Here is a 13,171-nt window from a genome sequence, read left to right as displayed (position 1 = left end):
AGTTTCGGGAACCTTTATTCACCCGACGCGGCCCAAATGCGAAAACATACCTTGGAATCCCTGACGTCACACTGACGTGGCGACGCTGGAGTTTCGGCGCGAAATTCAAATACTGATACTTGGACCTTCATTTTCTCATCTAATAACCAAACTATTTTATCGAAATGACTGCCTGCAGGGTTCTCAAACAACGGTTCATTAGTCTAAACTGATTTATTGTTTCGCTTTAGTCTCCCGTTAAGTGAGCGCGCTCCGAACTCCGAAGGAGCACGCTCGAGTGCGCTCGAGTGCGACGCCTTCGGAGCTTAACTGCAATTTTCACCGACTGTTTTCAGGTTCACGAACGCGCCGTCTGGCGAATGTTATGTTGCTTCCGCACAGCAATCGCACTTAGCGCGCTTTTCGAAAATTGCCTCGCCGACCGTACTCCGACCGTACTCCGACGGGGCCGAGCCACAGCACTAAATATCGATAACCGGATGAAGAGGGTGGTGCCAGCGTCTGTGAGTGGTCCGTTTTCCGCTGCTTAGCTTGCGGTGGCTCGTCGACAATCGCGGCGGCATGCAACGGAAGCTTAAGAATGACGTTAAAACGGGGTCGTAAACGTGCCGAAAGTTCTCGAAAACGTTACACGGCCACGCAAAAAGTTTTATTACACGCAAATAAACCCTTGCTCTCCGTAAGGGCCGAGTAGCCAGTGCCGGAGCGATCGGTAGCAGCCGTCTTTTATTCCTTTCGGAACGGGGCAGCCTGCGGCTATTCAGAAAAAAATTCAGTTTTGTTCGGAATATTAATGCAACGTTATCGCGTACACGACACTTTGACGCGGTCAGTTTTTGCGGTTTCGTGACGTCGGGTGAGAGGCAGGTGAAGTGGGTGCAGCCCGAAATATTTTGACGAACAGTCGAGGGGTAATGCCAAAAGGCGTCGAATCAGCAACCACTATGTTTGTTTTGTTCGGTCAAATTATGCAGAATCAGTGTGTACACGTCATATCAGATGGGCAGCTATCGCGGTTTTCGTGATTTCGCGTGACAGACAGGTGAAGTGGGGGTGGCCCGAAAAATTTTTGACCAATCGTGGAGGCTGATTGCAGAATTGGAATAGAAAAGTTTGGGATAGCTTTACGTTATAGCGCCCTTGGCTCCATTTGGATTGTGCCGGACGGGGCAGATTGTCTGTTCCGGACAATTTATCGCGAAATACAAACACGTCTAGTCCTTCGCTCAAACTTCAAATTAGGGATGATAGTAGTCGACAGTGAATCTTTTTTTAAGGATAATGTTGTCTCCAAAATGCTACTCGCGAGTGTACAATTTCAAGTATTCAGAGGCGCTCACTGCGCCTACACGAGGCGTTACTAATAGAGCCGTTACCTGCATACTAAAGCTGACGTTCATCTTGTGCAGCCACCTCTTGGGGACGGAGAACCTAAAAAGACACGACGTCAGTGCCATTGAAAAAAAACATTGAGGAAACGCTAAAAGAATAAGGCTAATGAAGAAGCAGACACGCTCAGTCATTGCTATCACACGTAAAAGTAGAAAACTTTATTTAGGAGTACCTCCAGGCAGGCACCATCCAGCGCACAGATGTTTCGCACTGGTGACAGCTGCTGGCGTGAGTGTGCTCTCCAGGATCAGTATTCTCCAGTGCTGTAGCACCGGTAGAGTGGCTGAGAGGTGGAATCAGGGACTGCCAATTTATTGGTCCAAAACTGTTCCGGTTGCGTCCAATCGAGCACGCGGTTCCTTGCCACTTTGGGGGATTGGCCAAGGAATAAGTAGATTATTCCAATTTATAATGAAGAATAAAATTTCGGAATTCGTAATAATGCTGAAGAAGCTGAAATCGCCTTTTCAAATAAAATCATTCTGCATTATTTGTGTTGCCGCAGTGAAGTAGCGTCGAGGTTCGAGGAAGTGATTAATTGTTTCATCCTCATTAAATGTAGAGATGGAAGGACACAAAACCAGACCTGTTTATGAAGAGCGGCGGGTAAGAAATATGGCAACCGAATTTTTTGTGGGAAAGAAAGAAAGTCTGGGGTTTTACGTGCCGCAACCACGGTTTGATTATTGAACACGTCGTAACGAGGGACCCCGCCTTAATTTTGACGATGTGTGCTCGTTTAACGTGTACCCAATTCACAGTCCAGTGATGTTATGGCGATTCTATCCCGTCGAAATTCGGCCACTGCGGCCGGGGTTCCATACCACGCCATCGGGCAATGTTGTGAGGGATAGCTAAAGCATCCTTGTGTTGCAGCAATCGATAAGCCAGCTCTCTCCGCGGTTGCTTTGTGGCTGTGGTGTTGTGCTGCTAAGCACCAAGTCGCGGGATCGTATCCTCGCTACGGCGGTCGCATTTTGTTGCATTTCGGGCGCATTTCGTCGCATTTCGGGCGCGAAATGCGAAAACGCTCGTGCACTTAGATTTAGGCGCATATTAAAGAACCACAGGTGGTCCAAATTTCTGGAATCCCCACTATGGCGTGCCTCATAATCAGATCGTGGTGGTGGCACGTAAAACCCCATAGTTTAATGCAATTTTTTCGATAAGCCAGGGAAATACGAGCTGCTTATGACCGGCAGAAGCAGTCAGTATTGGGTTTGATAAACATTTCGTAATTAAACATATACGAAATCTAGACGCCGTCATGTGTATAGTCAAAGGTATAAATAGAAGTACAGGGCCGGGAAGTGACGCGATTGCGAGGGAACCGGCAGTTTCGTTCAGAAACAAACCTTTATGACGGGATAACCAAAGCGAATGCAGATGAGCAGGAACGAGCAAGTGAAAGAACTTTCGCATTGGCGAATCACCGGACGTGTTATAGAAGAGCCTATACATAAGGAGTCATAATACCAGCTATTGTAGCTGAATGGTCTAATGTAGGTAACAATAGCATTGCTGCCATAAAGTCAGCCAGAAAATACGCACGAAAACAGGCAACCTTAATGAAAAGGACCAGGGAATGAAGGGCAAGAATTCCCCATGAACGGTAGCCTTTTCCTCGCACTTCGATGCGACTGCCGCAACGGCAATATTTGTTGCCATTGCGCTTAAATGATCTTGTAGTAAGCCGTTTAAGATGCTTAGAAATAGTAGTTTCACGCGCTGTTAGGAAAAATGATGTCAAGCGTAATTTCCGGGGAATTAGAATGCGTTTCAGCAAGTCACAAACCTCTACGCACAATAATTGCTCATGGTTTTCTTTCTTTGTAATTTTCTTACAAGGAACTTCGGAATTCCCGCGACGATGCCGGTGGAGAACAAAACGACGAGGGGAGTGAGCCCATAACGTGTACCGCTGTGACAAGTTCCTGCATGTAAGTGCGTGTAAGTAAACGGCTCGTAACCTGCCACGGGGTTAGGTATAGGGAAATTATCTGGAAAGCTTAGCGGCGATAAGCCATTGCCGAATCATCTGCTTATTTACTTTCATAGACATTGTTTTTGGCAAGAGAACTTGGCACTGTGTTGTAGCTGGTAGGTTAGGCCCACTGCTTCAATATACTTATGCGGAGGAGTGAATACATACTCCACTCACAGAAGCGGAAGCAGCTCGTCAAATTCGGTTCGAATCTCGAGCGCTAATATGCGACATTTATCTTCCCATCGGTGTGCAGTTAGCAAAGCGAGCAAAGCATGGCAAAGCAAAGCATGCGGAGCAAAGCCAAGCAAAGCAAGCACCTGGTAAATGAGAATTAACATCCGTAAAACCGTCGTTATGACTTTCACTGTCCGTTGTCCACACCTTCCGTTGTTTCTTATAAAATTGGTAACAACCCCATTCAGAGTGCTAGTGAATATAAATACCTTGGTATAGTTTTCACAGCCAGTATGTCTTGGTCTAAACACATGGATTTAATAACCTCGAAGGCACTGAAGAAGTTAAGCTACCTGCGCCGCACATTGAATGCGGCCACAAGGAATGCTAAGCTAGTGATGTTTAAATCTCAAATACAGCCTCTGTTAGAATATGCTTCTCCCGTCTGGAATCCGCCCAAGCAGTGCGACGTTAATCAAATCGAGGCCATCCAAAAGAAAGCGATTCGCTTCATACGCCGCAGCTTCGATAGGGATTTTTCACCTTCCGGAGCGCTTCCATCCTTAGGCCTGCAACGGCTCTCAGATCGCCGACGCACGGAATCGCTAAGGTTTCTGGATTGCATTATTAACTCCTCTTGCCGGAATCGATCAGATAATTAACTAACTCCTGCTAAACTATCAAATACTAGAAGTCACCATCACGTAAGCCTCGCGCCCTCTTTTGCACGCACAGAGACCTGAAATACGGTTTCTTACCCGTTGTAATTGAATATTGGAATTTTTTCCCTCCATGGTAATACTTGTTCTAGGCCTTTAAACATACCTTTAGCGACTATCGAATGGGCTGTATTGTTCATGTTGCCTGCGTTATTTCTCATTGTTCTCGTTTTCATACCAATTGCTGCAATTGCGCAATAGGGCTGTACGCAGAAATAAATAAATAAAAGAAATAAAGAAAGAAAATAAACAAACAAACGTGAGACAAACCAAGAAACTTGACATAGTGGTTGACGAACGATGCAAAGCGACCTTACATGTTAGTAGAACTGTTATATACATTATGTTACATGAGCGTGGGTGTAGCCGGCACTCGAATGCTGTAGAGCTACGGGGCCATGGAGCTCGATAAACGCGATGCTTCGGCGGGGTCGAGTTTTGCCGGTCCGTAAGCAGACTTCTGGAGTCTGGTCGGTCACGGATTTCATTTTCTGCCATATACCGCCACCCCGTCGGCCGTTCCCAAGATGTAGCGGCATCAGGGCTCGTGCCCCGTTGTAGCCAAGGCGGAGTCGTAGGTTGGTCCGCATGGGAGGTACCAGGATGCAGCCGTCCGGAGAACTAACCAGCGGCAGGCAGGCAAGCTGCGGGAAGAAGGCCATCCTGCCTTAAAGGGAAGACGAGCTAAGCGCCCTTCCGCCTCCGGGCGACGTCCTCACCTCGTCCGTGGCCGCCATGACCAAAGGTGACGCACCGGTGTTCCGCGTCGAGCAGGCAAAGTCAACTGCCATCGACAACCTCATTTTCTTCAGCTTCCGATTCGACTGCTCTGATTGCATGCACTGGCGCAGTGGATTCCTATGAACGAACTTCCGCCGCGGCTTAGAGCATTCGCCTTTAGCGGTGATACACTGTTGCCTCTGGATGATTGTGGAGTATGGAGCTCCTCCTTCCCACCCCTCCCCCATACTCCTCGAGTTGCCGTCTCGTTTGAATAGATATCTCTCTCCCTCCCTCGGACTCAGACGTTTGGGAGCTTGATGTACATTCTATACTCTTAAATAGAGAGAGTGTAAGACTTTCAGAAGGAAACGTGGCCTTTTAACCGTTCAAAGATCTTATATTCTGCCGTCGATAGTAGATACAAAAAAAAAAAAATAAAAGAGTTCTCGAGGCTCTGTTTCAGTAACTTTGACTTCCATTAACCTCCACAGTTATATTTTCTATCGAGACCTCGGCTCTGGGATTTAGGCAGATGAATGTTTGTCTTACAACGTGCAATTTCATTTGCCTTACTTGCGCATTACAGCGCTAGTTTAATATTATCCTTCTACTTCTTGGAAATTATTATGCGAATCCTGAGAGTTTTCTTATTCGCGTTCAAGCAATCCTAGATGATTTGTTTTTTTTTTCATTCTTAAACATTTCGTTGCATCTTTTTTATTCATGTAGTCTTGTTTAGGTTTAAATCAACCACCCTATACTTGGCCAATCCCTTTATCTCGCATGATTTGAAAATTCATCGTCGTCATCATCCCCTTCAACAAGATAGTTATCATCACAATTATGTGAATTCGCTTCATCACCTTTGATTTTCTTAGATCAGGTAAGGGCATTAGGGCCACAATAAATTTATTTTTTAACAATATTTTCAGCGGATAACGAAATTTCCAGAATTTATATCATGCGTGACGCTAATATAAGATTCTCTAATAGCCACAATGAAGAAAACTTTTTATTTCTTCAAATGTTGGTAGCAGATATACGCCTCATGTGTTCTTAAGACAATCTAATGCAAGAAATTACAAGCTTAATCAGACGTTATTGTTATGAACTCCAAAGCAGCAGTGAAAACTGAACTTTGCGAAAATATAGGAATTCCTATAATTCCTATATAGGAATATAGGAATTATGTGCTTCGAATCCCCACTGTCTTATTCAACGTTAGTGTTTTGTTAGTACGCGAAGGCCACTTTGATGGCTTCGCCCAGTCAGCAGGTATGTATTACGCACTTCTTAAAATAAGGCTTAGGTCGGAGTCATCAGTTTTTGAATGACTTCAGTTAAGAGGCTGCAGTCTTTCAATGACTTGTAAAATAAAACATATTGTGAATATACTTTTCGATAAGTACACCGGTCTTTCCTGGTGTGACAGTTTCTTGCGGGTTCTTAACAGGTGAGATCATTGAACTGACGCCGTAAATGCCGGGACCTGTTATTCTTGCATAAGTGTGTTCATGGGTATACAACCCGACACATCAATGAAGAAGTGCTTGGTGCCTCTCAAATTATTTGTTATACATGTAACGTCATTTTAAAACTCGCGCACCGCATATAAAACATTCGAAGGAGGAAAGAATTATTCCTTCGTAATACAGGTGATTTCGATGTGAGGCGTTGTTTGCAAGGCGCTCCAGTGTATTGAATGCCTGCCTTAGCTTCACTCTATTTGCCCCTTTTTTTAAATATGGAGTTTTAAGCGCAAAATAATCATATCCTCATGAGACACGCCATAGAGGGGGACTGGGGAATAATTTGAACCACCTAGGTTTCCTTAACGTGCACATAAATAAGTGCACGGGCGTTTTCGCATTTTGGCTCCAACGAAATGCGGCCGGCGAGGCCGGGATACGGTCCTGCGACGTCGTGCTTAGCAGCCCAAGCCAACGAGCAACCATACAGGGTGTATTTGTCTTTGTCTGCAAGAAGGGCGATTTAGGTGGAATCTAGAGTTTAGAGTTGATAAGCTTTGTAATCCGTATTCGTAAATTAGATTGCAATGAATGTTTATTGACGTGATAGAAAATGAGAATGATGATATTTTCAGATAGGATACTTATTTTAAGATGAAGTACAGAATTACTCATCTCCGTTAATGTACTTTCGTCTTCATCTTCTTACTGTGTTTTTTTTCTTCATAATTGTTCGCCAAATTAAAAGGCGCCATGCTGTTTTAGGGCACTTTGTTAAAGAATTCAATTAAGGTTAATTTTCCAAGTTGATGTCGTTTTTGCTATTCGTCAAAACACTCATCAGATTTTTTCACTTCACTTTCTTTCATTTCTTTTGAGGCGACTTGGTGTACGCCCTATTTCTACACCACACTTACATGCTTCATCCTACTTTCATTTCGGCGCACTCCCATTTACACATTCGCATTCTACCAAGCTGCAACGCTTTTTACAGATTAGCCCCATCATGTGCTCGCTTTGAACACACATCCCTGTCGAAAAATTCCTATGCCCCACAACTCCCTCAGGCAATAATCCGATATGAAACATATATAGTATTCCATACAAAGACCGGTTTTTTCCAATATGTCATTTGGTGCTATTGGATATAGGAGTTATGGAGAATACGAGTTTTTTTTTTCACTAGGGATGTTAGCTGCGCTGAATGTCTGTATCGTCTCAAGCGCCGCCTGAAACGGCCACCTCTGATGTTACGACCAGAACGGAGAGCGCCGTCTCGCGATGGCGCGGACGTGACTGATAGCGTTGCAAGCGGCATTGGCGCGTTGTTGGTTTGAGACTAAAGCAGCAACCGCTGCTTTTATGCAGCCAACTCGGTCGATTCCGAACACCGTACTTTGAAATGTGGCATACGTTCTTCCTCGCCTAAAGAGTGAAGAAAACGAGGCGGCGTATCGTGTGTTCAACATGTATATTTACGTAATTTACATACAGAGTGGATGCAGCCGGCGTTATATCGCCGTATAGCCGCAATGATCAGCCGCCATGTGAATCGAGGCAGCGCGATGCGTGACCTCGGCGTCACCTCTGTCGAGGCAGTTGTCACGCGGCTGGGGCCCGGTTCATTACGGACTCGAGTGTCCGTGCCAAGCGTCCGCAGACACCGCGTCGTCCGAGGGTGCGGTCGTGGCTATGCTCGCCGTGTCGCAGCCTTTGTCACAGCATGGTCCGCGCCCTGACACCAGGGTTGCGTCATACGTTGGTCCGCACGGGAGCTCCGGGGTTCCTGCAGCCGCAGGAACCCCCGCATCGCCCGCGGGTGTCGCTGCCGCCCAGTAGTCGCCACGGAGGGCTTCCTGGTCCGCGCCCGGCTTCTGGGAGACAGGCCAGCTGCACGACGGCTGCGCCAAGGACTTCATCCCGTCTCCTCGGTGCTCCGGCGACGATCGACGGTCCCCGCCCCCTATCCGCGACGATCTCGCCTTATCTCGGACAGTCTCGACGGGAAGCGACGCGCACACCTTCCACGTTGATCGTAGAGCCTGTGCTGCAGTCGACATTATCGCGTTGTTCTCCTCCTGATTCTGGGTCTTCTTGGAACGCACCGCCGGTGTGCTGGCTCGCGGCGCTTTAAAGGCGACGATGATGACGACGATGATGATGGCCTTATAATAGGGCTCGTAACCACACTGAATGTTTGTCCAGTAAGTGTTTCCTTTAACTTTTACCTAATGTTTTGGAGTAATACATATTCGTTAAAAAAAACCTTTCATAAACATCTTCGTTTAGCTGATTGCATTCAACCACAAACGGCATCACAGACCATGGTTGCTGCATAATCCTCTTCGGTGTTGGCGACTATAATCGCTACTGACATCTAGGAGAGCGAAATTCGACCGACGGTGAAAATGTGCGAGAACACTCACTTCTGTGAGGCAATCAAACGCTTTGTGCCCGTAACTTCGATCCGTTAGGTAAACGTGAAGATATTTAAATAAATAAAAAAGAAGTTGCTCACGGTAGGGGCGGGGGTGGGGCTCCACACCGTAAGTAAATGAGGAACGAGTACCCTTAGGCATGCGCAGTAAGGTATTAGGTATTAGCTATACTTTTTCCTCTTTACATTAAATACATCACAAAAATACCATATTGCCCGTGTATTTCTCGTTGCAACAACGAAGTGCATTTTTGCTGCATAAGTGAATATCTGCCTCGAATGCATTTAAATACTATTACATATGCATCATTTATCGCTAAACACCACTATAATGAAGTATTGATGATACTTGACTCCCCTATGAAGTAAAGTGTGATGCGGCATTGGCGAAAACGACAGAAGCGGCCTGAGAGATGTCGTTAGGTGGTGGCTCTAGATAAGGTGAGACCTCACTGTATGTTTAACTTTCGTGTGCGTAGAGCTGAAGCCCACGAATGTTTTTGCATTCCCCTACAATCCGAATGAGGCCGCCGTGCACGGAATTCGAACCCGTGACCTTGTGCATAGCACCGGAACACCGTGGACAGCGTTGCGCGTATCGATACGAGGCAACGAAAGACGCGAAGGGCACGGCACTGCTGTGTTGAACACGCCATCTGACTTCATTACGAGGCGCCGTGCATTGAACTCGCATTGAATAGACATGCATACCGATTGGAACGCACGGTTGAAGGGACTGCCAATCGCGACTGTTGCGAAGGCGATAAACTGCGCCTGCAGCCAGATTGACGGTAAGGAGGCCGCACAAGATGAATGCAGAAGCGCAAGTGCCCCCTCCATCTCTATACCAGATGCGTGCTGAGCAATAAGTTCAGTAGAAGCAAGTTATAATGCGATATTAAACACTTTCGTAACTATCCTGCGAAGGAAATTTAGCGATAGCCTAGAAAACGTACATCATATATTGGTCGAATGTTACTGATTGGGTGCACATAGAACAAAGTATAGGTGTGTTTCACTTCAGAACCGCATCAGGCGGAGGTGTAAGTTACAAGATTTCTGCGGGGCAGAATAAATTTCGAATCAACTTGCGGTAATTCTGTTTTGTGCGAACCCAGAAGATTACGGCGTTACGAATGGTCGCCGAGGCCTTGAGGTTTTAGCAGGATCACACATAATGCATCTGTAGTTGAGGCTAAATTCTTATGCCAAATCACTACGCACTAATATTTGACAGCTTCATTTTGCGGGTGTTAGCTACAGCGCCGACAAGCGAGGCCACGCTCACGCTTTCCCCGCACCGGCATCAAAACAATGGCAGTGGAAGAACGTTATGCAGGTGTTCTGTGGTGGAAGTGTCAAGGCTGTTTCACGTGCTCCGACTAGAGTGACAGAAGTCGGTGCAGTCGCCCGCGTGGGAATGCGATCTTTAGAGGGTTCATTTCACATGACTGTGATTTAAACAATGCGACGCCCAGTGTTGCTTGCCGCAAGATTTGGTGGCCTACGCAGGAGAATTTTGAAAATGTAATAAAAAAGGCCTTGTTTTACGATGTCATTAACCTTTCTTTAGCCTTGTTTCTTTGCCCTTGTTTTTATATGTTAACCAATCCTTTGTAATTTAACCCAAGCATTAACCCAATGCTAAAAAAAAGGGGAGACTGATTCCTGTTCTGGCTGTTGATAACCTACTTGAATGTCAACAGCGTAGTACAAATTGTTCTGAGGGAAAGTGCTAAGCACTCGCGATATCTTTAAGCTTTTTATGATATTTCTTCTTGGACAACGGTGGAATAAAACTGTTTACCTGTGCAAGTTTCATAATCCAAACGCTATAAAATTTTTGACGAGATCACATTAAATTTTTTAAGCTATTGACAAGTGTACAAGTACCGACTGAACGCACTTGAGTGGTTGAGTTGCCGGCTGCAGAATGGAACAGCGTCCGTAGCTGCTAGCTCGAGGTGACTGCTATGCTCCACGTAAGTTTCTCCTACAGTACATGGACCCGACAAGCGGCATTGCCGTGTTGGCTTGTGTTTCTTTTGTTTTCTTTTCTTTTTAAGAGAATTGGCGGGAAACTCGGCGAAAGCCCGATTCCGTTTGTACACGTATTTAGCACTCGTCTGCATCTTATTAAGAGCACATTCCTATCACGTTCTCATTGTTGTACTTGCAGTGATTTAAGTCTTTCTTTAAAATATATTCTACCACAGTCACTTGTTCAGCTTAGTGTTGAAGTGTGCTAAATGACCACCCAGCAGCCAAATTGCCAACGTCATCAGCAGGATCGCCTAAAGTATAGTGCAGATCCAATGCACTTGTTGAAATCGACATAAGGGTAACCTTTCACGCAACGTTCACTTAAATTCGATAAAGCTAACTGCAATGCATAAAATTACCTTAATTTTCATCCGATAGAACAGTAACTCCTATGCAAAGTTTGCTTGCACATTATTATAATCTAATATCCCATGCGAATATGAGTTGGAGCCAATAAAGCTGAGTAGGAATTTGGTGAATATGAGTGGTAACGAATCCGAAAATGCAGTGCAATATGCGTAACAGCTTGCTTGCTGTGTGGTTGTACTGGATTAAAACAGGGTGACTTATTTCTGGCCTCCTACGGGAGCAGGTGTTTGCTTCTCCTTGTGAGCGTGGCCGCTTATGAAAATGGAGAAAGGAAGTTGGTCCTATTTGGTTCAATGCCGTAATAAGAAACTATGCATGCGTGGCATACGATGAGTGGCTTCAGATTTAACGTTATCATACCTCACGAACAGTGACCAGTACTTCTGTAAAAGAATTGCCCCATCCAGTAAAATAAAAAAAATACACTTGATGTTGTCCGCCAGTGTTCAATTTTTGAATGGCGCTCGCCAGCTTGTTTACATACATAATATGGGACATGTATCTTCACATGCGCAGCAACATTCCACGCGCATTCTTTATTGTAGGTGGAAAAGAAATCTTATAAATACTAGGAAATATCTTGCATTGAAAGACTATCGAAGAGGTCAGAAATGAGCACTTTATGCATTAACAACACTAACATTAAAGAAAATGCAATTTGAAAACCAGTATATATGAGAGATGACTGCCAAAGTAACAATGTTTGAAGGCGCATTGATTCAAGTTAATGAAAAGAAGAAAGAGAAGTGCGTGGTTTGCGTACGAATTTTCTCGGGTTAATTATACTTTTTAATAGGTGAATTAGCCAACATTCCCAAGACGCTGGACCTCCAAGGAAAGTAGTAGCTTAATGCCCAATTATTTAAAAGAGATTGTAGGCTACTCATCTTTCTATTCGGAATTAGATATTAAGTATTAACGTTTAGCTTTGCTGTAAAGTGATGAGCACAACGGCATATCACAAAGAACGCACACACCGAGCTAGCTTTTTTTTTTTTGTGCGCGGGATTTTCTATCTGCTGCTCGCATATAACAGAGCTAATTGTTGTCTCGTGAGTCCGCTGACGCGACCGATAGTGTAGCGCGTTCCGCTGGAAATAGAAAAAGAAAAAGAAGGAACGCTATAGGTTGGCTTTTACGTGTCGCCACAGTGAGTGACGAGTGAAGCAAGGCGACCGTGCACGTATGTACAATCTGTATTTACATATTTCACAAGAGCGTCGGTGTAGCCGGCACATGGGTGTCGTGGTGGTGTACGCGGCCATGGAGGTCGCGCTCCACGATGCGTGTCGCTGGGGCCCCCTTTGTCCGGTCCGCAACCAGACTTCGGGAGTCTGGTTGGTTACGGATTTGAGGGCCTCCAAAAGCGGCCGCCACGTCATCCGTGGGCACGGGCCGTGTCACGTTGCCTGCGGTGATGTTGCGGCAGTAATATGGCCCGTGCCCTCATGGCGCCCGGGCCGCATCACACGCCGGTCTGCGAGGGAGACCCCAGGATGCAGCCGTCAGAACAACCCTTCCGCACACGGTGGTCGTTGTGACGGCGTAGTCGCAGTCGAGGGCTTCCTGGGCCTCTCCCGGCGTCCGGAGGACTGGCCGGTCCCAGGCCAGGTGCAGGGAAGACACCACCCCTACTCGGCGGACCGGCGATCGGCAAGGCCTCCCGTAACCTCCGCACGACGTGCTTGCCTCGTCTCTCGCCCTCTTGACTCGAGGCGACACGCTGGCGCTCCGCTCCATGGCTGGGCGTTGACCTGATGTAGCAGTGCTGGCTTCGTTCTGGTTCCGATTCCTCGGCCGCTTGAGAGCACGGTCCCGCGCACTGGCTCGCGGCGTGTGAAGTACGGCAGCCGCGTGG

The sequence above is a fragment of the Dermacentor variabilis genome, unplaced genomic scaffold (assembly GCF_050947875.1).
Source record: "Dermacentor variabilis isolate Ectoservices unplaced genomic scaffold, ASM5094787v1 scaffold_12, whole genome shotgun sequence".
Classification (NCBI taxonomy): domain Eukaryota; kingdom Metazoa; phylum Arthropoda; class Arachnida; order Ixodida; family Ixodidae; genus Dermacentor; species Dermacentor variabilis.
Note: the sequence above shows the minus strand (reverse complement) of the source record.